The 26,183-nt window shown below is 46.2% G+C and overlaps 1 long non-coding RNA gene across 2 annotated transcripts; it reads right to left on the reverse strand.

Annotated features, from left to right (window-relative positions):
• LOC141558983 (uncharacterized) lies at window positions 1–24,550 on the reverse strand. 2 transcript variants are annotated; one of them, XR_012487191.1, is made up of 3 exons: window positions 24,319–24,550; window positions 5,087–6,145; window positions 1–3,362 (listed from the first exon to the last, which is right to left on the reverse strand). It is a non-coding gene; the product is annotated as an uncharacterized LOC141558983 (long non-coding RNA). The 2 variants fall into 2 exon arrangements; XR_012487193.1 differs by having other exon boundaries at window positions 5,650–6,145; window positions 24,319–24,524.
• Between the last annotated feature and the right edge of the window lie 1,633 nt (window positions 24,551–26,183).

A 26,183-nucleotide genomic window follows, 5' to 3' on the forward strand; every position in this document is an offset into this window, starting at 1 on the left:
AAATTTACAAAAAGACTTTATTATATATTCAAAAGGAACAGTAAGTTGTAAATAATAGAATTATAGTTTCATGGGCAATCATCTTTTTATTGTACTATATTATGGAAATGTTTATTTTATCTCATAAATTAAAATAAAACAGATTTTTAAAAAAATGTTTAAAGAATTAAAAGAAGAAAAAAAAAAAGGAATGGAGGTCCTTCTCAGGTGGGGGACCCTCAGCTTTGGCTGAGGCACATAGTGGGAGCTTAATAAATGTGAATTGAATTGAATTGTCCATGGTAGGCATTCTCTAAGATTGGATTTCAACCTCTGCTACTCTTTCAGTCATTTTCACTCTACCACTCCATCCATCCTCATCCTCCCACAGTAACCAAAAACTGCTGTGATCTTACCTCCTTCCTGGCTTCTTTGGCAGGGAACTTGCTCAAGGTTAAAGTAGTAGTTAAATGGCAGAGCTGAGGCTCAAACCCAGCATACGTGTAACAAAAAATCAAGGGCTTAAAAACTCCACAGGCTCATAGATCTTGAAGTAGAAGGGAGCTTAGAGCTTATCTGCTAGTATTAACCCCCTCATTTTACAGATGAGGAAAACTGAGGCCCAGAGAGATACGTGGATTTAATCAAAGCTACACCGCTAGGATTCCAACAAAAATTTAGACAACAAAGTGAGGCCTCCTATCCACTCTAACAAAAATCCAGACCACCCTGCCCCCGAGTCAACCCACACTTAGCACTGATTGGGGACCCATCTGCCTTGCCTGTAGTAAATGACTTGTAACAGGCCCCACTCCACTTTCTGGGACAGAAAGGGCTGGGTGTTGAGAGTGTCAAACATCCCTTTCTGAGTGTTTCTGGCTCCAGAGCACCCCATCCTGAAGAGCCTGGCTGAGAGGGGCTTTCAGCAGGCCCTGAGAGGTGGCAACAGGCCTCTGTGGAGAGACGGAACCCACCCGCTCCCCTCCCACCCTTCTGCAGAGACACTGGGGCAGCCGGCGAGGGAAGATTGGGAGCCAGATTCCTAAGGCATCTGGATAATATCAGTCATTCAACTGTCTAGGGGACTGGGTTGGGGGGAGGTGGGGAAGAAGGAAGATCTCTCCCCTTTAGAGAATGCTAAATACTACTGTCTTTGGGCCTGAAGTCTGAATCCTAGAGACCGATTTCTAGAGATGGACCCCGCCATCCTCATCAGCCATGAACTCTGCTCCTGTGCACAAGCCCTCATTAGTTGGAGGGCAGACACAAGGACCAGAGGGACGCAAAAGGTCAATTATGATATTTGTCTGACAGAGAGAATGAGGGAGGGAGCCAGGGCTAGACTTCTGGCTGGTCAGCAATGGGGGAAGGGGGGAATGGGGGGGGGGGGAAGAGGAGAGGACGATCAATCTCTCCCCCTCTTGGGGCTTTCGATGCAAAACTGAACCTGATGCTTCCCAGACAAGCCGGCACCAGGGGTCATTTCTGTAGGCTGTAAGGATTGCTGATGGCAGCTGTACGGACAGGTGTAAATCTGTCCCAGCATTCCTGTCCCCACCCTCCCAACTCTCCTCACCTGAAGCTGGACCCATTTATTACACAGCCCTGCAAACAACTCAGATCTCCGAGGGGCCTAAACACACAGTCCCCAGGCACACATAGATTTAACACTGCCTGGACCCATGTGCTTTTTTTCTTTCTTTTTTTAAGGATTGGGTTGGGTTTTTTTGTTTATTTGTTTTGGGGGGGATTTTGTGCACCTTAAAGCAAACTCAATCAGCTGTTTGTGAAAGAAAAATAAACATGAATCCATTTTGAGCTCCATTTTGAGCTGGTGGTGGGGGGAGATCCATCCATTGGCTATCATTTAAATAGCTTCTTTTAAAAATATCCTAAAAAAAAAAAAATCCTTCCTAGCAGATAGCAGGTGAGAAGGGGAAGAGTAGAAGACCTAGAAATAAAGTCTGGTTTACTAAAAGTCATTAGTAGGATAAATGATTGGATATTGACTGATTCTTACTCCTCTCAAGTTGCTTCCCCATTCCTGTGCCCTCTTCCTCATCCTAGATCTGCTCTGAGTATAAAACAAATCATAAAAGTAGATCTTTTCTCCAGGAAAATCATGGAAATTTCCTTCCATTTTGCCTTAACTTCCTCTCTCCCCTCCCCCCAGCAGGATCATATGCTCACCTGATCCAAAAGGAAGAGATCAGGACTCCCAGGAGGAAAATCTTTCTTTCTGACTCCCTCCCCTGCCTACTGATTGGCTCCATGATTATTAGAGAGATGGTGATGGGAAGATGATGAGGGATGGGAAAGGGGAGAGGAGGGAAGAATGGAGGGGAAATCCTTTTACAAAGATCTTTCTTCACTGGGTTTCATCTTGGACTAATATTCTATAAGGGATGGGGGAGGGAGAGGACAGAGACGACTGTTGGAAAGCCCTAATGAATGATAACTTAACTCCTAAGTTGTTGGTATTAGACAATCGCTATCATAGTGAAACCATATTCCTGGGGGTTGAGGGGGGTGGAGTCCACTTTGGGAATTGGTTACTTGGAAAGACTAGAGAGTGATTTAATGGATACATTAATAGGGAAATAGATAGATAACTTTGGAAGCATGTTAAGTAATGAGACTTGGGAGATACACAGAGGCAACTGAGCAGCTGGCTACTTACTGGCTGGCCCCATTTCAACCTTATTTTCCTTAATCTTTCTTATTTCCCCTCTTCTTTTTAACTCTTTTCTTTCTTTTTCCCCCTGTTATCTTTGTTTTCTTCTTCCACTCCCTCCACACTTTCTTCTCATTTTTCATTTTCTTCTCTCCCTTCCTCTCTTTCTCTTCCCTCAATATTCCTTCTCCATAGATTGAGTTTAGAACACTTGATGATACCTTGAATTATTGGAAATAGGCCAGAGAGAGAATGGGGGAGGTTGAAGTTTTCTACCCTGTTCTCTCACTAGTTCCTTGTGGTTTGGAAAGTAGGGGAAGCAGCTTAGAAAAGACCCAGAGCTCACTTGAAGTTGTTTTTTCCTTCTGGAATGGGTTGGGAGGAGAGGCAATTTGGAAAGGCATTGCATTCTAAAATGAGACTTGAAGAGATTTCACAAAGTTCACTTGAATTGTGCATATCCGTAGGTGGCTCATGTCTCTAGAGAGTTGATGAGTCCCAGGTTGTATTTTTGCTCCAATCATTGGATTCTTCCAGTCCTCTATAGCTATGGCTTTAGGCTTACCCATACCCAGACTCCAGCTCTAGCAAGTCCTGCTTTGAGTCACAGGTAGTTTTGATCAATCTTCTTCCTCTCTGTCAAGCTCCAGCTTCCTTACAAAATTTCAGCCCATCTCTTTCCCCTGAGTATGCTTGCTTGATTGGAATTCTGTAAGGAGAAAACAGGAGAGACACTGAGCATCTTGCCTCTTTTGTCTAGAAAAGTCTGGGAAGATTTACATGAAATTGATGCTGAGCAAGACAAGCAGAACCAGGAATACATTGTACACAGTGACAAGATGGTGGAATGATCAACTGTGACAGACTTGGTTCTTCTCAGAGGTTCAGTGATCCAAAGCAATCCCAATAAACTTGAGATAGAAAACACTATCTGCATTCAGAGAGAACTATGGAGACTGAATGTAAATAAACACATGCTATATTTACTTTTTCTTTCTTTTTGCTGTTTTTTTTTCCCCTCAGTGGTTTTTCCTTTGTGTTCTGATTTTTCTTTCCCAACATGATTCATTAAAAAATTAATGTACATGGATAACCAGAAAAAAATTTAAAATAAATACCTAGGGCAGGATAGGAACATAAGGCTTCCTAACTTTAGGTCCAGTGATCTAACCAACCAGCCTCTTAGCTGCCTAAATTATATTTGTCAGTGACTTTGGGTGTGAGATGGGGAGTTAAGCATACTATTTAAATGAACTTTTTATTATAATAATGGAGCAGATCGCTCCATTATACAAAAGATGGCATTTCTGAAGAAAATTGATCTATAAATTAAAGGGAGTGTAAATGTTAGCTACTCCAACCACATCCCTTTAAACATAAGGAAATTAAGGCCCAAAGATTCAAGTGACATGACCAAGATCATAAATGTAGGATGTCAAATGTGTCTTTAAGTTTGGCCCCTTTCCCACAGTACCAAGATGCCTCCCTAGTTTAAGCTTTACAGTGGGTAACACAGGACTGATCCTTTGCTCACATCTTCACATGGCTCTACAGAGAGATACATAACAAGATTATCACTCAATACACAATCTTATAAACTCCAGCTTCTTCAACTGTGGCTCAAAACCTCATACAGGATCTTATAACTGAATTAGAGGCTGCAAAATTATGATTTATTATCAGTAAACATTTGATTTGTATGCCTATTTTACATTTCTACATACCTGGGGGTCACATAAAAAATGTCTCAGACTGAAAGGGATCAAGAGTGGAAAGTTTAAGAAGCCCTGTTATAGATCACAAGAGGTTTTACACAAACTTCATGCTCCAGGGCAAATTGCCTCTCTGCTGAGAACTCTGCCTAAGCATGATGATTCAGGGATCTGGGAGGGATTGATCTGAGGGTGCTCAGTCTCCCTAGTCAAGCCATACAAGTTGAGGAGGGAGTCATATTACGCCTATAAAGAAACCTGAACTGAAGAATAGGACCTTTTTTTCTCCAAACCTACCCATCAGCAATGACTAATGCATAATGTGTAGAGATGAGATCCCAGCAGGATCACAAAAATGACCAAATTTCCATTCTCTTTTAGCTTTAGAAACTCCATTTTGATCCAATGATGGATTTTTTTCAACAGCTATTTCTACATGCCCATTCCCTAAATGGTTGTTTGGGGAAAGGAAATAGAAACAAGGGTGAGTGAGTATCAGAAAAACTGAAATCTATTAGTCCTCTATTTCCTCTGTTCAGAACCCCCTTCCCCTAACCTGCAGCCTATAGAAACCCAGAATGAGCTAAAAAACAAAAACAAAACAAAAAACAAAAACAAAAACAAAACAAAACAAAACAAAACAAAAAACAACAACAACAAAAAAAAAACATCTCAATGCGATGGACAGAAATTCATATCAACTAGAAAAACATCTTCACACCTGCCAATCCTGTCATTTCCTCAGTCACACAAGGCAACCACTTTTTAGAAAGGAATCTTGGATATTGCACTCTCCCCGATTTGTAGATTGAATTTCTAGAATGGAAAAATTTGGAAAGAAGTCAACCATGGAGTTCAACTGCTTAGTTTTTTTAGCATCTGTGAAATGTCTACTGTGTCCCATTTCACAGATGAAGGACCAGAAGGCCCAGAGGAAAGTAACTACGGAAAGAAATCTACGGAAGGAAAGAACAACTGAAAGATGAAAGAAGGATAGGGTGAGAAGGTGATTTTCAACTATGTCGAGCCGCTTGTAAAACAGTAAAAAATCGTTGGAGTTTCAGCTCTGCAGCAAATGAGCTGCCTGACTTTGGGGGATATGCTGGTCTCTCTGTGGGCCTCAATTTCCCCTTCTGTGAAAAGAGGGCGACCGAACTAGCTAAGATTCCTTCCTATTCTGACTCTGTGAGGCTGTGATCCTGAGATCCGAGCCAGATCCGAAGCATTCATCCGGGTTTCCTCCTCCCAGAAGGGGATGCCCCAGATTTGGGGAGGTCGACTCACCCCAGCTCAAAAGTGCAAAAGATGGGGGAGCAAGACGCCCAGGCGTTTACTTAGACCCTCGGCCTTCGGAGGGGACTGTGACAGCGAAAGAAACTTGAAGCAGCAGCTCGACGCCCGCAGGCACGGCTATTTCCCAGGCCATGGCACACTCTCCGGGCTTTCTTGCCAAGCAGCCACGGGCTGGGGCACCCCCTGAAAGAGACAGGGCGGGACAGGGACAAAGAGCGGGAGGAGGGAGCCGGGCTAGATTGCTTGGGGCTCCAGCAAGCGCAGCAGTGGCTCGGGCTGGCCACAGGAGGCTGGGCACATTCCCTCTGCCCGCCAGCCTCCGGGGCTGAGGCCCGGTACCCGACCGCAAACCAATTGGCCGTTTCCGGGCTAGACTCGCGAGGCTGGAGAGCTCAGAGGCCGGGCAACCCAAGCGTGGAGGCACCGGAGACACGTCCAAGGACACTCCGAGGGCGTCGGTTTCTTCTTCGGGGATCCTCTGCGAACCCTAGAAACAAAGGCATAGCGAGAGGCGCTGGCTAAGTGGGTGAAATCAAGTCACCAGCCCAACTTTCCATTCAGCCATCGCTCGTCTCCCACTAATTGTCTTCACTTGGATCATGTGGGCACCCAAAGCTCAAAAGCGCATCCTTAGCCTGTATTTGATGTGATGAGGGAGGGAGGAGACCCGTGAGTCCCCGAGTCCCAGTTCCCGTTCTGTACCCCGGAGCTGGGCCCCGGCGAGCAAAAAAACCGGGGAATTGAGACGATAATCCGAGTCATTTAGCCGTTGTCTCCATCCATCCTCAGAATTTCTCTTTCTAATGACTCCAAAATTTGGATCTCGCGGACTTGGTCGATTGTTTGAATCAGAGAAATTAAGAAAATAGAAAAGGAAACGGACAGAGACAGAAACACGGACAAAAGCAAAGAGAAGGAGGGAAAGCGAAAACAGAGAAGAAGGAGCTCAGAGGAGCGCTAGATTCAAAGTCAGGAAGACTGAGTTCAAGTCCCGGTCTTCGACACTTATTAGTTGCGCGAAATGGACAAATCGCAGCCTTTCGGGGCCTCGGTTTCCTTATCTGAACCAGGATGAAAATGTTCCTGGTGCCCTCAAACTTTTCCCAAATCTCCGATCCTACGGTCTAGACAGAGGGGCCTGTCTCTCTGTCTCTTTCTATGTATATGCCCCTACATATGTATTACGTATATAACGTTTACACATATAGACTATGGATCTAGATCTTATCTATCATCTATCTATCTGTCTATCTATCTATCTATCTATCTACCTATCTATCTATCTATCTATCTATGTCTATATAGCTATTTCTAAGTCTCTCTACGTCTCTATCTAGGTCTCTATGCCTCTGTTTCTATCTATCTGGAAAATGTTGAGTTCCACTCAGGCTTTTTCTGAGAACTGGGCCCTGAGACAATACCCAGGATCCGGGAAATGGCCGGGCCTGGATGACCCCGTGTCAGGCCAGAGTAGAAAAGGTTCTTGTACAGATAGATATAGGTCGAACTCCCCGACTCCTGAGATTGCTTCCGGTTCTGAGATTCGGTGAAACGGCAATCGGTACCTCCCTCCCGACCTCTCCCCCTCCCTCACACTTATTCGCGGTGTGACCTCAGGCAGGCCTTTCTCTGCTCCCCTGGACAATACAGCTGGACAATACCACCCTGGCAGGTGGGGGTCCTTAAGAATCGCTTAGGAAATCGGGAGTTGGGGGGGGGGGGAGCTACAGATCGTGTTCTGTGGTTAATTAATTCCTTAGTGTCTTACCAGAACCACCAATCTGTTGGTGTCCCATTGCCCCTTGGTAGACGGGGATTGGTTAAAGGGATGGGGAGGGAAGGGCCTAAACCAGGTGCTCCATCAGCTCTGGACTCCTAAAAACGGGTTCCTGAGCCGGATGCCCAATTGCTCTTCCTCCAGCTGGGCCAGCCAGCCCAGCCGCCGAGCAAAGCTGGCCAGCGGCGCCAGGGAGCCAGCGCCTGGGGAGGCGAGAAAGAGACGCCCCTGGGTGTGGCGATTCTCCCGGGCCGCGCTGTGAGAGCCCAGGCGCCCAGAGGTCGCGGGGTGCCACGGCCTATTAGGTCCCAGGCAGACGAGATGGGAGCACGCGAGAGCTAATGAGGTCGGCCCGGCCTGGCCGGGCTCCCCGCCTCCCCGCTCGCCCGCCTGGCTTGGCCGTGGGGCCGCCAAGCTCACCTCGCCGAGCAGGCGCGGCCCCTGCGCAACTCACATCCAATTTGGGCAGCACAAAAGCTGATGCCCAAATCCCCGATAACAAACAGCGACGCGGGGACCATTCAGAGCCCGGCTTAGTTCCATTCGTTTCTCGACTAATTAACTGGAATCCACCTCTCTCCTTTTCCCACTGTCCAATTACTTTGCCTGTTTATGTCAAAGGGGGCTCAGGACCTTTGTGAACGTAATTCACCGTCTTCTTTCTATTGATCTTATTAGGACTTGGCTCCATGGGTCTCCCTGCCCCCATTCAATACACTGGCGGGCAACCGAGAAAGAGGGGGGGGGGGGAGGGAGAGACAGAGACAGAGAGAGAGACAGAGAGACAAAGAGAGACACAGAGAGAGACACAGAGAGAAAAAGACTGAGAGACAGAGACAGACAGAGAAAGAGAAACAGATAGAGACAGAGACAGAAAGACAGAAAAAGACAGAGAAACAGAGAGACAGAAAGCCAGAGAAAAAGAGACAGAGACAGACAGACAGAGAAACAGAGAGACAGAAAGCCAGAGAAAAAGAGACAGAGACAGACAGACAGAGAAACAGAGAGACACAAAGCCAGAGAAAAAGAGACAGAGACAGACAGACAGAGGAAGAGAACTACAGGATTTTAGAGTTTGGAATTTTTAGATGTAAAAGAGAATTTCCTGAATTTATTTACTGAACTCCCCCCCAACCTCTGTGTGTGACCTCAGTTTCCACAAGAGTTGGATTAGATGCTCTTTCAGTCCAACCAGTTACTTAAGCTTATGTTGGATGCCAAGCACTGTACTAGACACTGGAAATACCAAGACAAATACAATCTCAGCTCTCGAGGAGTTTACACTTTACGGCTCACCATTACACTCTGTGTTCTAAGGGGCCCTTCCCTGTTCTCAACATGTTCCAAGGTACTCACTCCCACGCTAACATACTCTGTTCTAAGCTCTACGCCCGCTCTGACAGCCAACGATCTAAACTCTCTCCTGGCTCTTGATCGTCTGTTTCAAGATCTCTTCCAGCTCTGAAACTCTCTAAGTGCCATTCCCCCCAAGGAGGAGGTGTCCGCGTGGATGGGAACGGGAGTGGATTGACATGCTAGGGAAATTATTTGGTAATGGGGAGGGGGGGAGATGGCAATAGTCTGCCCAGAGCTAGAAGGGAGAACAGAAGAAAGGGGTCCTAGCTAAAGTGCAGTGCGAAGTAAGGATTCCGTGGGGAGGAGGAGAGAGAAGGACTTCATTTTCAATTTTTTTTTTTTTTCTTTCGAAATTCATTGGAGGGGAAGGGGGTGGAGAAGTGAAGTCTATAGCAGGTTGGATTGAACCTTGCCGCACATGAAAGGGAAATTTATTAATTCCCAAACCGTCCAAGGAATAAACATCGATTTCATTGACCTAATTATGGGCCAGACTGTCTCTTTCATCGATCAAATAAAATGTAGAGGAGGGAAAAGGCAATAGAAGCAGAAAGGAAAGAAATTTCTTTGAAAAGATGTTCCGTTGTGGCCTTGCTGGAAAGAAAGACCAGAGCTCTGAAAGGGGTTGGGGAAAATTGTTTCCCAAAATCTCCTTCATGAGAACAAGGAGTCAATTAAACCAGAAATCTGGGGGATGGAGAGGGGGAAGAGAGGGGAAGGGGCAAGGGCCCAGGAAGTCTTGGACATGTTACCCCATCCCGGCTTCCTGGTGAAGCAGCCAATCAATGAGGCTAAATATAATTTAACAAAACGACAACGATTTCCCCCCTCGTGCCTGAGCAGACAATCTCTCCTCCCTTCTCCTCTTCGACCTTCTAAGTGTCTTTTGTTTATTTGTTTGTTTTCCAAAGAAAAGGGCCAAGCTTCCAGGGGATGGGGGGACAGATTTATCCAAATGCATCAAATCTAATTTTGGAGAAATGAAGGTTCTCCCTCTGTCCTCAGCTCCGGGTACCGACGAGCTTTGGGCCTCCAGGGAGGAGGCAACGGGAAAGGCGCTTTGCCCTTTTAAGATCGGAGTCAGAGTTGGGCCGGATGACCGCTCCAACTCGTGCCAATAGAGAACACTTTCCTTTTCAGCTCTCGATAGAAGAGTCGCCACAGCCGCTGCTCTCTCCTCTCTCTGTTTGGGAGAGTCGCGGTGGAAGCTCCCATGTGGGGGAATTGCCAAGCGCTGGCTGCCCCCAGTACCCAGGATCGGCTGCCTCTAGAGACCAGGCTGCCGGGTCTGGATTGGAGGGAGAGCATACTAACAGACTCGCTGTTCTTGGCCTGGCCGAGACCCGGATCTCGTCCCTTAGAGCCACTGAGCTCTAGCGCCCGAGATCCTTGGGGAAAGGGGACAACTCCCCCGAATGCTTTCCTCTCCTCAGCGTGAGACCACAGGAAAAGCTCCAAGCACGATCACTCCATTTACTCCCTTCCCAGTACAACGCGTCACCTTTGGGTTGTTTTGTTTTATTTGGGGGGTGGGGCGGGGCAGAGAGGGAAGTGAAGAGAATTCCATTATTTTTTACTTGGCATTTGGCAAAGTGACGATTAAACAGGATCCCTTCCTAAAGGAAGCAAACCCAGGAAGCTCTCAGGCTCATTCATTCGCCCAGGCAGCCCCCTGAGCGAGGAAGGAGAGGCCTCAGTTTCCCAGGGAGGGCAGAAAGGTACTCCAGCCCATCTAGAATCCGAGACTTCTCCCCAAAAGTGCATCCTCTCTCCAAAGTTCCTGGAAACAGTGCCCGCCTTCACCCCACGTAAGCCCAACCCTCAGGTCCATCACTCGGATTTGCCCGGCTAACCCGGGGCCCACCAGCCTTTGTGTGTTGGGGTGGGGGAGGGGGGGGTCATGGAAAGATTCGGCCAGTCCTTTATTCTCCCTGCTTGAGCCAGAGGAATTTAAGACCTGGCCGCTCCTGTGGGACGTGCCTGACCTACGAAACTGGGGTTCTGGCTCTTCCAAAGGTCCCTCTGGTTCTCCGCTTCTTTCCAACATTCCCCGAACCCCTTTGTTCCCCGAAAGATGCAAGCCGCCTCAGGCTGGGCAGCTTGGCTATTTCTTTTCCTTCTTCTCCCCTTCTCCGTGGGCTTCCCTGCCCAAGCTTCGGCACTGCCTCTGCCCCAGCCTCGCCCGAGCCTTGCTCAGTCTCAGAGCTGCTCCCGGCAGCCCAGCGTGTAGCCCGCGCCGAGAGCCGCGCAGGTAAGACAAACACACTTGTCTAGAGCCTCGGGGTGAAGTCTCTCTCGAGCGCCATCCAGCGGTTAGAGAAGGGGAAAAAGCAACCCCGTTAAGAGCGAAGCTACAGCCACATTCGGGGTTGGAAGTGCTGCTGAAGATGCCGAAAGGGGGAAGGGAGTGGATGGGATCTCCCATGCAGACCCCACTCCCAACAACAACAACAACAGATTCCATGATCTTTCCCCTGAGGTAAAGTTATAGATCCAGAGCCAAGTAGCTAATACAGATCTCATAACTTGAAGGTCATCATTTTCCCCTCCGAAATCTACTCTAGAAAGTGCATCTGAAGAAACTAAGAGAATCTCCCATGCAGAATCCACTCCCAACAACAACAAAAGATTCCATGATCTTTCCAGTCAAGTAAGATTATACAGATCCAAAGCCAAGTATCTAATACAGGTCCCATAACTTGAAGGCCATCATTTTCCCCACCGGAATCCACTCTAGAAAGTGCTTCTGAAGAGGGTAAAAGGTGGAAGGGAGAGGATGGAATCTCCCTTGCAGAATCCACTCCCAACAACAACAAAAGATTCCATGATCTCTCCAATCGGGTAACAGTATATAGATCCAGAGCCCAGTATCTAATACAGATCCCATAGCCATCATTTTCCCCATTGAAATCCACCCTAGAAAGTGCATGTGAAAAGGCTAAAAGGCAGAAGGGAATGGATGGAATCTCCCATGCAGACCCCACCCCCCAGCAACAACAAAAGCTTGTATGACCTTTCTGCTCAGATAAAGTTATAGATCCAGAATCAAGTATCTACTACAGGTCCATAATTTCAAAGTCATCATTTTCCCCAGTGAACTCCACTATACAAAGTTGGGTATTGAGATACTTGAAACAACCTTATGAAAATAAGTTTAAAATATCTATTTATCCAGCCTTCTAGCTCCCAACTCACTCCATTCACCATTGTGATAGGACTTGTATGAGAGCTTGCATGCAATAGTTATTTGTCCTTCATTCTGGAAGATGATCACGACAGCAGTGAGATGATGCCATGACATGCAAGTGAATTGGATTTAAGTGAGGGAGGGCTATGCAAAGTCACCTGACTCACTCTCTCCCCCTGGGCCATCTGAATCCAGGAGCAGGACATTGATTGGGATGACCAGAGATGGCCATGGATGCACTAGGAGATCTCTATTTAGTTGAGGCAATGGCAATCAATGATTAAAGCTGTAAGAAATGAGGCACAGAATGGCTTCTTTTACCTAGTTAAAAAATTAAAATAACAAAACATATCAGTCTGGCAAGGGAAGACCCTGGCCAAAACAAAAAGTGGATTCGGTGAATGGAGTCACTGAAAACTTGGATTGCAAACCTATGGAAAACACATTGTCATAGTTAAACTCTTTGAGCCTGTTTCCTCATCTGCAAAATTAGAGGTTGGACTTGTTACTGAGTCACTTTTCAGTCATGGGGGATTAATTGTAACCTCTTTTGGGGTTTTCTCAGCAGATATCAGAGTGGTTTGTCATTCTTTTTCCAGCTCATTTTATTGAAGGGAACTAGAGCAAACCGGTTTAAGTGGCTTGCTCAGGGTCACACAACTAGTGAGTGTCTGAAGTCAGATTTGAACTCAGGAAGATGTTTTCCTAACTTCAAGCTCAGCACTCTATCCAATGTGCCACCTGTCTTGAGTCCTGGACTGCATGACCTCAAAAGCTTTAAATGTAGAAGCCTATGTTCTATAGGATAAGATCAGTATCAAACTATTACTTCAACTGATCCCAAACATTTGTTGCTGTCTATCTATCTATTTGCATCCTTTCCATCTACTTATCTCCCTATGACCACTTAAAGGGCAAGTGCCTTAGATCCAACCAGAAACTGATTGGAAGGTGCCATAGATTTTATATCCCTCCCCCCAGCAAGTGTTATGTTGACAACTCTAGTCATTGTACTTGTCAACTTCAGCTGGCAGGCAGGGTGGTTTACCATGTATGCATACTGAAATAAGGAATATAAGACACCATTCTTTATAGTGTGAAATGTTATCTCTGGATAATCTGGACAAGTGCCTATGTACACACACACACACATATCATATATATTATTGGAAGGGTTATTTTACTGCAAGAGTAAAAATGCTGAAAGAAAGGATCAGCATATTCTCCAGATAACCAATAATTTATAATAAATTATCTTTATTGATATGAGATGGGAGGGGGGGAGAGGGACAGCACTCAGTGATAAACTTCATAAAAGCCAGGTGGACTAGAATTGTCACTGACATGGGGTGTGGTTGCTACAAATTTTTCTGTTCCCATTTGAACAGAAAACAGGTGCCTGTGACTCCCAAATGAATACACAGCCCATACAAGAAAAGATGTAATGGAATAATGTGGAATGGTATAGTGACCAGAGGGCTAGTTTTGGAGTCAGGAAGACATGGGGTTCAAATTCTGCTTCTCATATATACTGGCTGTGTGACTCTACTTGAGTCATTTGATCTCTCAGTGCCCCAGGCCTCTAAGACTATAAATTGCCTTCTAGTAGGCATTGGTGGAAGGTATTTCCTGATGAAATCAAGGGAAAAAAAAAAAAAAAAAAAGACTAGACTCTCTCACACACACACCCACCACTGAAATGTGGCTATATAATATTCTCTATGATTAAAGAAGAGAGCAGGGTAAAAGCAGAGAGAAAAAAGAAGATGAAAGAGACAGAAAGACACAAAGACAAAAAGAATGATGGAGAAAAGAGGAAAGAAGAAGAAAGGAGAGAAGAGAAGCTCTCTTAGGATAGGAATTGTTTCCTTATTTGTCTTGGTATCCCATATCATCTGTGCCTTGTACACAGTTGGTGCATGATAAATGCTTATTCATTGACAAATGGGACATCAATTTCCAGGCATTATACCCCTGACAAAACTTTTCAGGGGCAACTAGTTGATGCAGTGGATAGAGTACTAGCCCTGAATTCAGGAAGACCTGAGTTCAAATCTAGCCTCAGACACTTAACACTTCCTGGCTGTGTGACCCTGGGCAAGTTACTTAGCCCCAATTGCCTCAGTGCAAAAAAACAAACCAAAAACAAAAAAACCTTTTGCCCAAGGCAATGAGACAGTGACTCTTTTGATAGCTCCAATTTGGTTCCCTCCTTGAACTAAAGATTTTTGCCAGTATAGAAAATATGACTGAATAGCTAGGCTTGGTGGCTGTGGTCTATCAATGTCATCCAGGGATAATAAGCTCAGTGAGCTTCTTACCCCTTCTCTGTCAGCCCTTCCCCCACTGTCCTAACCCTTTGTCCTTGAGATCTTTAATTTAATTTTCAGTTCCCTTCACCTGCCATGGACTAGATCCAGAGTACCTCAACTCCCCCTGCCCCCAAATCCCTCCCTTTTTCTGGGTTCTAGCATTTCAGGACACAAATAGGGAAAAAATGAAATTCAGAAGTTAGTTCATATTAATCATGACACTTATGAATACACAGACCTAAAAGTGAGTATAACACCATAATTTACCTTGTCTAATAAAAAAAAAAAAAAGAAAATTCCATGCCTCCCCTATTTTTTCTTTCCCAAAATAACTATAGCCATAGTAAAGAAGTTTTGGAGGAGGGGCAGGGACTGACACATTATTTACACCTGCAATGTTGGGATGACTATATTTTGCCCCAGTTGACTCAATTGTAAATCTTTTCCTTATGGCCCCAAGTCCTGCTCATCTGGGTTTAATAAGTCTCCCTTGCACCCCTGCTGCACAGTTGGAGGAGAGGCCCTAACCTGCCCAGAGTACTGAAGCCCGGCTGAGCAGTCTATCCGTAATTACTAGAGGCACACTAATGGGCTGCCTGTGTGCCAGGTACCCAAAAGGGGAAATTTTACTTCCATCAGACATTTCTGAAAATAATTTCCTTCAACTAGACCCCAAAGGGGCAAATAAAATCCCTTTCTGACTCTACTATAAGAAAAGAAGTTAGAAATCAAGGGAGAAGATGGCTTGATCTTGGTTAAAGTCTCTCTCTCCTATTTGCGGAATTTACTGGAAAGGAAACATTCTCTCTCTCTCTCTCTCTCTCTCTCTCTCTCTCTCTCTCTCTCTCTCTCTCTCTCTCTCTCTCTCTCTCTCTCTCTCTCTCTCTCTCTCCCTCTGTCTTTTCCTCTCCCTTCCCCCTTTCCCTCTCTCTTCCTCTTCTATCTTCTCTTTTTTTCCTTTTTTTCTCTCTCCTTCCTATTTCTTCTCTCCCATTTCTTTTTCTTCTCTCTCCCATTTTTCTTCTCAAATTCTCCCCTCTTTTCTTTTTCTTTTGTTTCCTTCTCCATTTTTGTCCCTGTCTCCCTTTTCCTCTCCCTCCCTCTTCTCTCTCTCCTTCTCTCCCTCCTCCCCCAAGTAGCTAAGTCTCCCTTTGACATTGTCTGCCCTGAGAGTCACTGTTTGCTTCTCCATGTCTCCATCTGTCTGTTTATCACTGTTTATCTGTGCCCCTCTCTGAGTCTCAGTGGAAGTCTGATTGTTCAGCTCTGTGAGCCTCCCTTGGTCTGTGTCTCTTTGTTTCTCAGCTGTCTCTTTGTCCCTCCATCTCTCTATCTTCTTCATCAGCTGTTTCCCTCTGCATGTCTCTCTTTGATTCGGTCTTACTCTCAGCCCTTCTATCATGTCTTCCTTATGTGGGTCCTGATTTCTATGGTGTGTGTGTCTGTGTGTCTGTGTTTATCTGTTTCTCCCTTTGGGATTAATTTCCCTAAAATTACAACAGGGAGTTGTAACAGCCCTTTAACAGTCTTTTGGGTTTGCTTACTCTCACGGCACATTCCAATTAACGGGGAAAGAGGCAGAAAGATTTCCTTACTTCCTGCTCTGAAGAGAACCTGACAATATTATGGCTACCTGGTTCTTACTCCTAAAGAAATTAATTGAATGCAAGGAGCTGAGGTTAGAATGACATCTCTCATCAGACTGACATCTCTTCTATTCCCAGAAGAAATAATGATTGGTGGAATTCCCAAATGAAATGTGCTATTAGTATTATTAATAAAACTCAATAAGTTTCCAGTGTAATCCTGGGATAAGACTGGGAAACTGGACAAAGCAAAATACTCCAGTAATCTAGCTGGGGAATGCAGGACTGAATGGGTACTAGGGGCAGTGTGTGGGGAGGTAGAACTGGCCCAACTTTGTGACCATGTCAGTGGGCAGAGAGTTAGTTTCACTAACTAGAATATCTTGGTTAGTTTTCCCTTTGAATCTATACACAAACCAAGCAGAGGGGTCTCAGATCCCAAGCCCACTTTTCTGGTTTCATTCATGGTCTGGGCTGGACCCACACTCAGCTAGTTTTGACATTTGTTGGAGGGGATAGATCTAAGCTGAGAGTCTTGTAAATCCCCCTTCTCTTCCATTTCCCTCATGGTGAGATTCAAGCTGCCTTCTCCAGTGTCCTCCCTCCCAGATTAAGATTAGCTAGAAGCAGTTTTTTTTTTTTTTCCAGGAATCCCCCCCCCCAAAAAAAAGGCCCAGATATCCTCCAAAAACTAAGTACACCATTCCTCACTAAGAAATCTAAAAACTTCCTCATCCATTCATAGATTTTTTTAAAAGCCCCCCTTAATTTTTTTTTCTCAGTTTTCTTTCAAACCTTTTCTTTTGGCTCATCTTCTGATAAAACACAGATTGTTTTTCTCATCTCATCTGATCCTATTTTTCCTTGGCCCCTTGGACAAAGCTAAGACTGAAAAGGGGAAGGATTCTGTAGCTGGTATTTTTCTCTTTTCCCAAGCATCCCACAGTTAAACATTTCCAAATGCAACTGGCAAAGGGGGCATAGATACAACACACTCCGGATTAGGAGTGGGGTGTGGGCTAATGCTCCTGGATGGAAGGATTGGTTCACAGGAGTCAATCAAAAGTCGTTTACCTTGTCTAGGGATTTAATAATGCTTCCTTCAATCAGAAGACTGGGTCTACACAGTCATAATAACCCAGAAATTCAAAACAAAGAATATTCTCTCTATCATCCTCACCCCGATTAATTCCAGATAATTGTGCCTGTGAAAACCTAGCCAGAACTTTGGCCCTGTATGACCATCCATTTAGTTGGAGAATGAATTGGAATTAACTTTTTAGACTTCAGAAAGAGTGAGGATGGAAAGAAAGCAAGAAAGTGTGTGTGGGGGGGGGTGGCAATTTAAATCGATGGCTCAGAAAGACATAGGAACACTTAGCAGAGGAGTTGAGGCTGGAGCTAAGCGACAGACTCTTATGGATCTAATCATTGAGACTCAGACAGTGGGAGGGGGGTGGTCTGAGGAAAGTCAGGAGGTGGGGGGTGGGCAGTGGTGGAGAGACAGAGACAGAATTGAGAAGTCAAGGAGAAACCAGAGACAGATTTCAAGACATATGAGAGACTGAGAGACTCAAAGTGGGATAATAACAGAATGGATGTCTTGGAAAATACTGAATATAGATCAAAAGAAGGTTCTGTTTTCCCTGGGGTGAGAAAGAGAAAGTTTCAATTTTGAAAATAGTGAGAAAATTCGGAGCCTTTTAGAATTCCTAGCTTCTCTCTAGACTCACGTTAAACACCACTTCCTCCTGCATGAACCTTTCCTGATGCTCCTCTGCACCCCTTCTCCATTTTGTATTTATGCTGTTTCCATTTTGTATACACCTATATATGCGTGTGCTTTCTGCCTCATGATGTGTAAGATCCTTCAATTCCACTTGCCTCATTTTTCTTTTTGTAGACTTAGTTCCTAGACAATGTTGAGCAATTAATAGATGGATGTTGATTGATTGATTGATCTGCCTTACCCACTCCAATTAGGCAACCGAAGTGCCTCTCTTTCATTTAATATTGGGCAGACCACAGAGCCCCCTTTATTTTTGCCATCTCCTTCCTTTCTCTCCTCCTTTCCTCTTACTCCCACCTTGGAAACTCTCTAGTCAAGATCCTGAGTTTGAACCCAGGTTCTGCTTCTCTGTTTGACATTGGGGGAAAAATCATTTTATTTCTGAACCTCAGTTTCTCAAAGTATTAAGTGGGAGTAACTCACCCTCCCTACGTCACAGGTCTGTTACCATGAAAACAGTATTGTAAACCTGAAGCTTTTACCCTTAGCCTGATTTAGTCTATTTTAATGAAACATCAAGAAATGACATTGACAAATCCAGACACTGGCAGAGTTGGAAGGATTAAGACAAGAAGGGAAAAAAAAAAAAGGGAACCCCAACTTCTGCCCTCACTGTCCTTCCTCATTTTTCTCCTGCTCCTCAGTACAAAGCAGCCAGTCTTTTTAATTGAAACCCAGTAAGAAAAACAGAAATAGATAGTATGCTCAAATTGAGAAAACGTGTCCAGGGCTCCATGAAAATGGTTAGTTCACCAGAACTCAGGAAGCCTGTTTCTCTCTTGCCTGTCATTTGTCTATTGACAACAGCTCCAGACCGATTCACCATACCTTCTCCTTTACACATTTTTGTCAATCCCTCCCAGAGAGAAGATACCCGAAATCCTCGAGCATGTTTGTCTATTTTGCTCGCTCCTCTCTGTCTTTCTGTTTCTTTTTCTTTTTCTTTTTTTTCCCCTTTTCTCATTTTGATTATTATAATTAAAAAGGAGAAATTGGGAGCATAACACAACTCTATTTCCCTTCCACAATTGCGGACACCTATAACCATTTGTTGAATGGAAAACTGAGACTCTGGTTTTCTCCAATTCTGCTTTTGCCTCTCTCACCTTTTGTCTATGGGGACTGGAAACCGACATGTGGGGTTAGATGGATGCCCCACCTCGCAGGGGTCCAACAAACTTGGCGCCCCATCCAACCATTGAAATAAGCTGTCTGGTGGATGAGGCTCCTGATTAGGACACCTACGCTGGGTGACTTCCTTTCCAAGGGGTTCCAGAATTACCTCGAGGACGCCAGGCTGCTGCTCCTTAACCGCTGTCCCTAATTCCCACCCCCACCCCCATCCTGTCTTTCTCAACAAGATTAGAGTCCAAATCTTGGGTGAAATCTCCCCCAAAAGGGCGTCAACCTTCGTTCTGGGCAAAATCAGTGTGGAAAAGAGGGGAAGGTATTTTAATTTGTTTTGAAAGGAAGTATTTTCTGGTCATATCTGATTGGTGAGAAATTTAGTTTTTTGCCACTCGCTTTTGCTTAATTCAATCTATGAAGAATATACATACGTGTTAATAGATCTTATGATAGATATTTAAAAAACACGTCACAATGTATATTTATTTCCCAAGTCATCAAGTAATATATATTACAGCAAAGTACGATAATATTTTATATAGAGATATTATACAATAATATGTATTACAGCACAGTACAATAATATTTTATATAGATATTATACAATAATATGCATTACAGCACAGTACAATAATATTTTATATAGATATTATACAATAATATGTATTACAGCACAATACAATAATATTTATATATATTTTCATATACATACACTTCAGTTTATTCCTTAGGCTATATTATCTTTTTTTTTTTTTTAGGTGATTGCGATATCTGCAGAAAGGGAACACTTAAAATATATACCTCCATATAAGTAGGAAACCACATTTAGTCCCTCTTCCAGAGGGAGAGAAAAAGAAAAATCCCTCACAGATGTTTAAAACGACAGCGCCCCCCAACCCCCTCTTCCTATCTCCTTCAACTTATCTAAATAAATCATTATCTTCTTACAAATTTGCCAGCTCTGAGGTACTGGTTTTAGACAAAAGGAAAATGATAATAAGAATAGTTAGAGTGACATTTTTTCTTTTCACTCTTGCCAAAAATTATTTACATTAAAAGGAGGCGTTGATGAACAGGATTCTGAGTAGGGACTACGATGCTTTGGGAACAGAGAATCCAATGGCGCCAAAGCAAGTCTTTAGGACCAGAAATATCGGGCCCCCATCTAGACAACTTTGACAGTCTGCATACACACACATACAAACGTGAATTCAAATTATTGCATTAAATTTTCCTGATCAATAATTCAGAGACCTGTCAAAGGACATGTGAATGAAAGTTCTTGTAAAAGCAGCAGTCTGGCTGGTTCCTCTTCAAGGCATGAAGGGAACCTAGAGCTTTCTGACTTAGGGCTTGAGAGCCAGCAGTAACTGGAGGATCTGATGGCCTCAATCGGATCTATTTCCTTTTGACCCCCATCCCAGTTCACAAGATTTGAGATGTGCTTTTAGAGAGGGAGCTTTCAAAAAACCCAGAAATCTGGTCCTCGTAGATTGGCCAAACCTAAGATGCAAAAGGTAAAAAAAAAAAAAAATAAATGGATAAAAACACAGAGGCTTCCAGCCGCGGGTAACTAGAAAATAGAGAGACACATAAATGCAAGATCCCCCAGGAAATGAAGATGTGGAAACAGGAAGGTTGTCTAAATCCTCGAGTGCTGGTAGCCCCCAAAGAGGGAGAAACGAGGCATTCTGTTCTGTTGTTTATAAAAAAGAAAAGAGGAGAAAGAGAGCGGGGGCGAGGGCGGCGGGGCAATACAAAAAGAGAAAGGAGAGGAAGGGAAAAGAAAAAAGATGAGAAAAAACTAACGAACACAATCAAATTATGTGCCTATCGTTACTGACACTCCAACCATGTAGAAGAGAGGTTTGATCAAAGCAAAACTGGTCCTTTTCTTGCCCCAAAGAGGAGCTTCAGAGAGCCGGTGGGCGTAAAGTCAGTGGTTAGAAGGCTGAAGAAGCAAGCAAATGCACTCTTTGGATCTCGGGGTTCCGCTCAGCTTGCTGATCTGAGCAGTGGTGATTCTGGGGATTCAGTCTGAGACACCCATAAGGGACAAAGCGCTCCGCAAAGAGTGGAACCGAAATGCGAGCGGGTCCCCGTGGAAAGACGAGAGAAGATAAAAGTCAATTGCGCATCCCCTCCCCATCTCGCCCCTATCGCGTCCCCCTCCCTCCCCGTTGCTTTCCCCTACGTTTACAAGCCAAAATGCCCATCACGAGAGACCCGAAGCTCACCCAGGAATAGAACAAGGGTAGGGGTGAGGCTGTGGTCTTTCTCCTAGTCGATTTCAACTGCCTGTCAATTTCAGAAGCAGCTAGGCCAGAAGGTGAGGAAGGGGCGGGAGTCAAGAGTTGGTGGAGAGGTCGGGGGTTGGTTCAGACAACAGGCAATCTCTAAATAATCCAAGCTGCAGGCTGGACTCCCCCCCCTCCCCCCACTCCCCAGTAAAAGTTTATATAGTCCGAAGGTATTGACTAAGTCCTGGGAAACCTACTTAATTAGAGTCCAAGACCCTGCCGGGGAAACAAGGATGCCTTGTGTCAACACAGCTCCCTTGTAGTGACACCTTGGGCTCAATTGAACCGCTCAGGCAAATGAGGGTGAAAGTTTAAGTAGGAATAAGAGCGCAATAGTCCACAGCCAGACCTCACACGTGCTAAAGAGAATATTTACAGCAAACTTGCCAAAGTAAACGAGCCCGCCCACCCCACCACCACCTCCCCTTAATTTTTTTTTTTTTTTTTCAGATAAACACGCTTAGACCACAAAAGAGTCGGCCTGTCTCTTTTAAAGCTAGAGGCGGGCATAGCTGCCGAGAAAGAGATTTTGAACCGCATTCAGGCTCCCAGACAAGGCAACCTCCTAGAAGATGAGGCCCACACATCTGTCCACATCTGTCCACTTAATCCCGGGGACAGCGGTGTTCCTTGTGCTTTGCAGTGCTGTCCGTAACCCTGCGCGCGCAATACGCGTTTGCCCTCAACTCCAAACCCTCGAGGCTTATTCGGGGGAAACGGGAACCAGGGCCTAGCCCAGAACTTAACATTGCCCAAAAAAAAAAAAAAAAAAAAAATCCTGCCCCCCACTCCCCTCCTCCCCCCCCAGTAAAATGATTTCGAGTACTTTAAAAGGCAGCCTCCGGAGCCGATTGAATTTGGGCCCTGGGGACACGGGGTCTAGGGGAATTCACTTTATCTGTTCCAATTTCCTCTGGGGAATCAAATCTCATCTCCTCCCTGGTGACAGCGCCCACTGCTCAGTCTTCGGAGGAGCAAAGCCTCTTTCTTTAGAGTTCCAGTTTTACTTTAGAGGAAAGAGTGGGGGTGGGGGCTGGGGACTGGAAAAAGGCTGGGAGAAAGAGAAAAAGTAAAGAAAGGAAGAAGAGGGCGACGAAGGAGCCTGTAGCGGAGAGGGAGCGGGCCCAAGTTTTCCCCTGAAGCCAGGCAGTCAGCCTTAGCCGAGAGCGGGAGTGGAGGGACGCTCGGGTCCTAGCTCCTTCCAGCGCGGCGGCTCCGCGGACTAGGAGCAGCTGGGAGCTGCTGGCCAATGTTTAACTCGGGGCCCCGGCGTGGTGGCCACCGGTTCCTCTTTGTTTGCTCGCAAATTAATCATCCCTTGCGCAGTCGGCGCCAGGCTGGATTTATCACACTCGGGGAGGGGGGCTAGGCGGCCGGGGAGAGACAAAGGGAGTTCGCACCTTCCAGCTTTTGATCTCCGATTAGTGCGGCCTCCCGGTATAATACGAGTCTCCAGGGGCCCAGTCTGGGAGGTCAGTCGTAATTGGCGGAAGTTTGTAGGCCATTAGTAAGACGGCGACATTTTAAAAATCATAATCCGCAAACTTTCCCCCCCTTCTTTAGAGCCAGGAGGGGGGCTACAGGGATGGGGAAGGGAAGGACCCTGGGGACTGGAACAAGCCCAGATTCTGAGCCTAAAGAGAGGAGATAATGGTTAGAAACAGATCTGGGCATTACTGTTTTTAGGGAGAGAGCCCTAAACTATCTATCCACCAGAGAACGCGCAGCTCTGAGCCAGCCGAAGGAAATGTATCAATTCAAGCCCCCCCCCCCCTCCCCCACTCCTCCAACCCCGCAATCCCTGGCAATGAACGGAAGGCCAAGGGATCTGATTGTAGAACGAGTCTGTCTCTCTCTCCCTCCGTTGGGAAGCAGGGGGGCAGAGAGGGGGGAGAGCAAGAGTGGGAGAGAGAGCCAGCTTGCGGTCGTCAAGTTCGTTTTCCAGTAGATCTCTGTGGCCGGCTCGGGACTGGGGGGTAGGCGAGAGAAGATCGCGTGCACTTGGGGGATGCACTTGAAAGAGGGCAAGAGCCGGGCTTGGAAATAGACCAGGAGAGAGTCAGGAAGCGCCTCCTGTGTAAAAGAGGTCACAACAGTCGTGGCCCACCTGAAAACATCCTGAAGCCGGCCTCAAATAGTCATTTTCATGACAAGAGCTGGTAACAGATGGAGAAAGGTGGAGACTCTGAACCCCAAAGTCACACACAAGTTAGCTGCCCTTTTCGGGAGCTCCCGAACGCAGTCTTAACCAGTATCTGGAGAACTGTTGAAAAATACTCTAAGTTCCAGTTTTGAGGGTTTTGTTTTTTTTTCTTTCTCTAAACCCCACATACCTGAGATAGACACACACTGAGAGAGAGAGAGAGAGAGAGAGAGAGAGAGAGAGAGAGAGAGAGAGAGAGAGAGAGAGAGAGAGAGAGAGAGAGAGAGAGAGAGAGGAGATGGGCCTAGGTTTAGTGGAGGAGACATTGACGACCATAGGGAATTCTCAGCGCTGGCGCCAAGCTCTCTTAGCCATGTGCGTCAAAAAGACACTGGTAAAAAAAAAAAAAAAATCGCCTCAGATGTTCCGCTCCTATCTCCGCGCATTTAGCCCACAATGGAATTGCATTTTCTTCCGCTGCAGGAGAAGTAGCGTCTTCCCTTCCCCCCTCATTAAGGAAAGGGGGTGTCTACGGTATAGAAAGCCTTAGACTAGATTGCTTGCTTCCGCCTTGGATCCCTTCAGCTCTCTGGCCCTCTGCTAGTCCGGGCCAGACGGAGCCCTTCCATTCAGCCTCCCCCTATAAATCAGTACATCTCCCTCTCCTCATCACCTTCCCTTTTCCTAAACCAGACAAAAAGCACTTAATTCCACAAAAGTTCATTTAAAGCCTTCTAGGAAGCAGGGAGTGCGAGAATGTATTAAAAATTAAGGTTTTTCTTTTCTCTGCGTTTTTTAATTCTAGGCCTCTTGTCTCCCTCCCCCCCCCCCAACCTTCTGACCTATTAGTTTCACAACCCCACCCCCCCCAGCTTTTGCGTTCAGGACTCTACTTTCCCTCCCCTCCCGGACCAGAGCCCGAGGGCCGAGGAGAGTTCGGTGACCCTGTGCTGGTCAGGAGGCGCTCAAAGAGGCGGGAGAGGGGAGTAAACAGTAACCCATTCGGCGCCAGGCTAGATAATTCCATCACATTCCCTTAACCCCTACTCCCATCCCCCTAGGGCCCGAGGCCCCCACCTTACCTGGAGTAAAGCCGGATTCCCGGGAACCGGTCACCTCTGACTCTGGGGCAGGGGCGTTTCACTGTTTGCTTTACAAATTCGCCCCTGATTTTCTGGCCTGATAAATCCCAGGTGAAGAAAGACCATGGGGCCGAGCAGATAACGAGAGTGATTCCTGGATTAGATATCCTCAGCCTGCTCACCTCTCCCTCCACCCCCTCCGCACACCCCACCTCACTTTGCAGGCTCAGGCCCTTGCCAATGGGGACCCAGGGGACCAAGTAAAGGTGCAAAGGATAAAGGTGACTGGTCGGCAAGGTGGACTCCCCGGATCCTGGCCACTTTCACCTATTCGGAGATGTCCCCCCCCCCCCCTCCTGCCTCCGATTCTGTCCTGAAACCCTGCCTGCTCCCCTTTCGGGAGTGGAGTGGATATTGAGGGCATGAAAGTCCACATACACTCACAGACAGTACTTGCTTTGAGAAAAAGCAGAATTAAACTCTCTTCCTACCTCAGGCAGAATACAGAGTCTATAAACAATTACCTTTATGCATGGGGTGTCGCAGGATATTGGTGTTTTTAATATAATTGTGGGCACGTGTTTGAGATTGGGATTTATAAAAAATATATATGCATATATAACTAATAAAGCGAATACTTAAAATGCACTATGTGCCTGCGCGGCACTGCTTTATCCGTAGGTGTTCTGTGCGTTCATTTTTGTGTGTGGATCAATGCGTGTGTCTAGTTTTCCTGTCTCCGGATTGTTCTTCGGGATTCCTTCATGCATTGAAGTGATTTTTCTTTTTTTGTATATTAGAGGAAGGGGGAACATTTATAGACTTAAACAACCTAGCGCTTTTCTATATTCGTGGCTCCATCTATGTGTTTAAAGAACTTTGTTTCTCGGTTGCACGTTCTGGGATCCACGCAAGTGTTGAAACTGTATCTGTAAACTTTGTCTCTTTAGTCTTTTCTGAATGTGATTTCGTGAATGTGTTTAAATCACACCGTCTTTTGGTTGTACATTTCGGGGTCCGAACACGTGTTTCTACAATAATTCCGACTGTCAGTATTGTATATCCTGTGGTCGATGCAAAGTACGTTTGGGTTTGAGTGTATGTGTGTGCGCGCGCGCGCGTTTGGGTGCCTCTATGGAAGAAGTCAGGCTTCTGGAATGGGAGTAGCCCGGGAGCCGGAGCCGGCAGCTGTGGGTGCCTTTCTCCGTCCCAGCAACTCCCAGCGTTCCGGGGCCCCGCGGGCGAGGCGCCCACGCTGTGCTCGGGAGGGCGCGGCTGCCCCCGCGGAGCCGGGCACGTGGAAAAAAAAAAAAAAAAAAAAAAAAGCTAGGAACAAGCGGGGGGGAAGCCTGGAGCCGAAGCCCTAGCCGGCGCCGGAGCCTCTCCTAGCCCGAGCCCGGCCCCTGCGCCGCGCCGCGCTCGGTCTGTCCCTCCCTCCCTCCCGGTCGGGCAGAGCTCCCCCTCGCCCTTCTCATCCTTCCTGCCATTGTAGGGAGAGGCGGCGGCGAACGCTGTAACCTCCGCCCAGCTTAGCAGCCCGGAGCGGCCCAGAGCTCCCCCGCCGGGCTGCCTGGAGCGAAGGGAGACGGAGGGAAGACGCGGGGCGGTTCCGGCTGGCCCCGGAGTCGGAGGAGCGAGCGGTAGCCGCCGACGAGAGAGGAAACAAGGCTCAGGCGGCCAAAGTCCTTCCCTGCTCGCCTGCCTGCCTGCCTGCCTTTCCCGGCTCCTAAGCTTTCTTCTTTTTGCTTCCCTGGCCCTTCCTCCTCCCTCTAGGCTGCATGACTGAGCCGTTTCAGACAGGAAAAGAAAAGAAAAAGAAAAAGAAAGAAAGAAAAAAGAGAGAGAGAAAAAGGGGACACAAGCCA

Source organism: Sminthopsis crassicaudata, chromosome 1 (genome assembly GCF_048593235.1).
Source record: "Sminthopsis crassicaudata isolate SCR6 chromosome 1, ASM4859323v1, whole genome shotgun sequence".
NCBI lineage: Eukaryota > Metazoa > Chordata > Mammalia > Dasyuromorphia > Dasyuridae > Sminthopsis > Sminthopsis crassicaudata.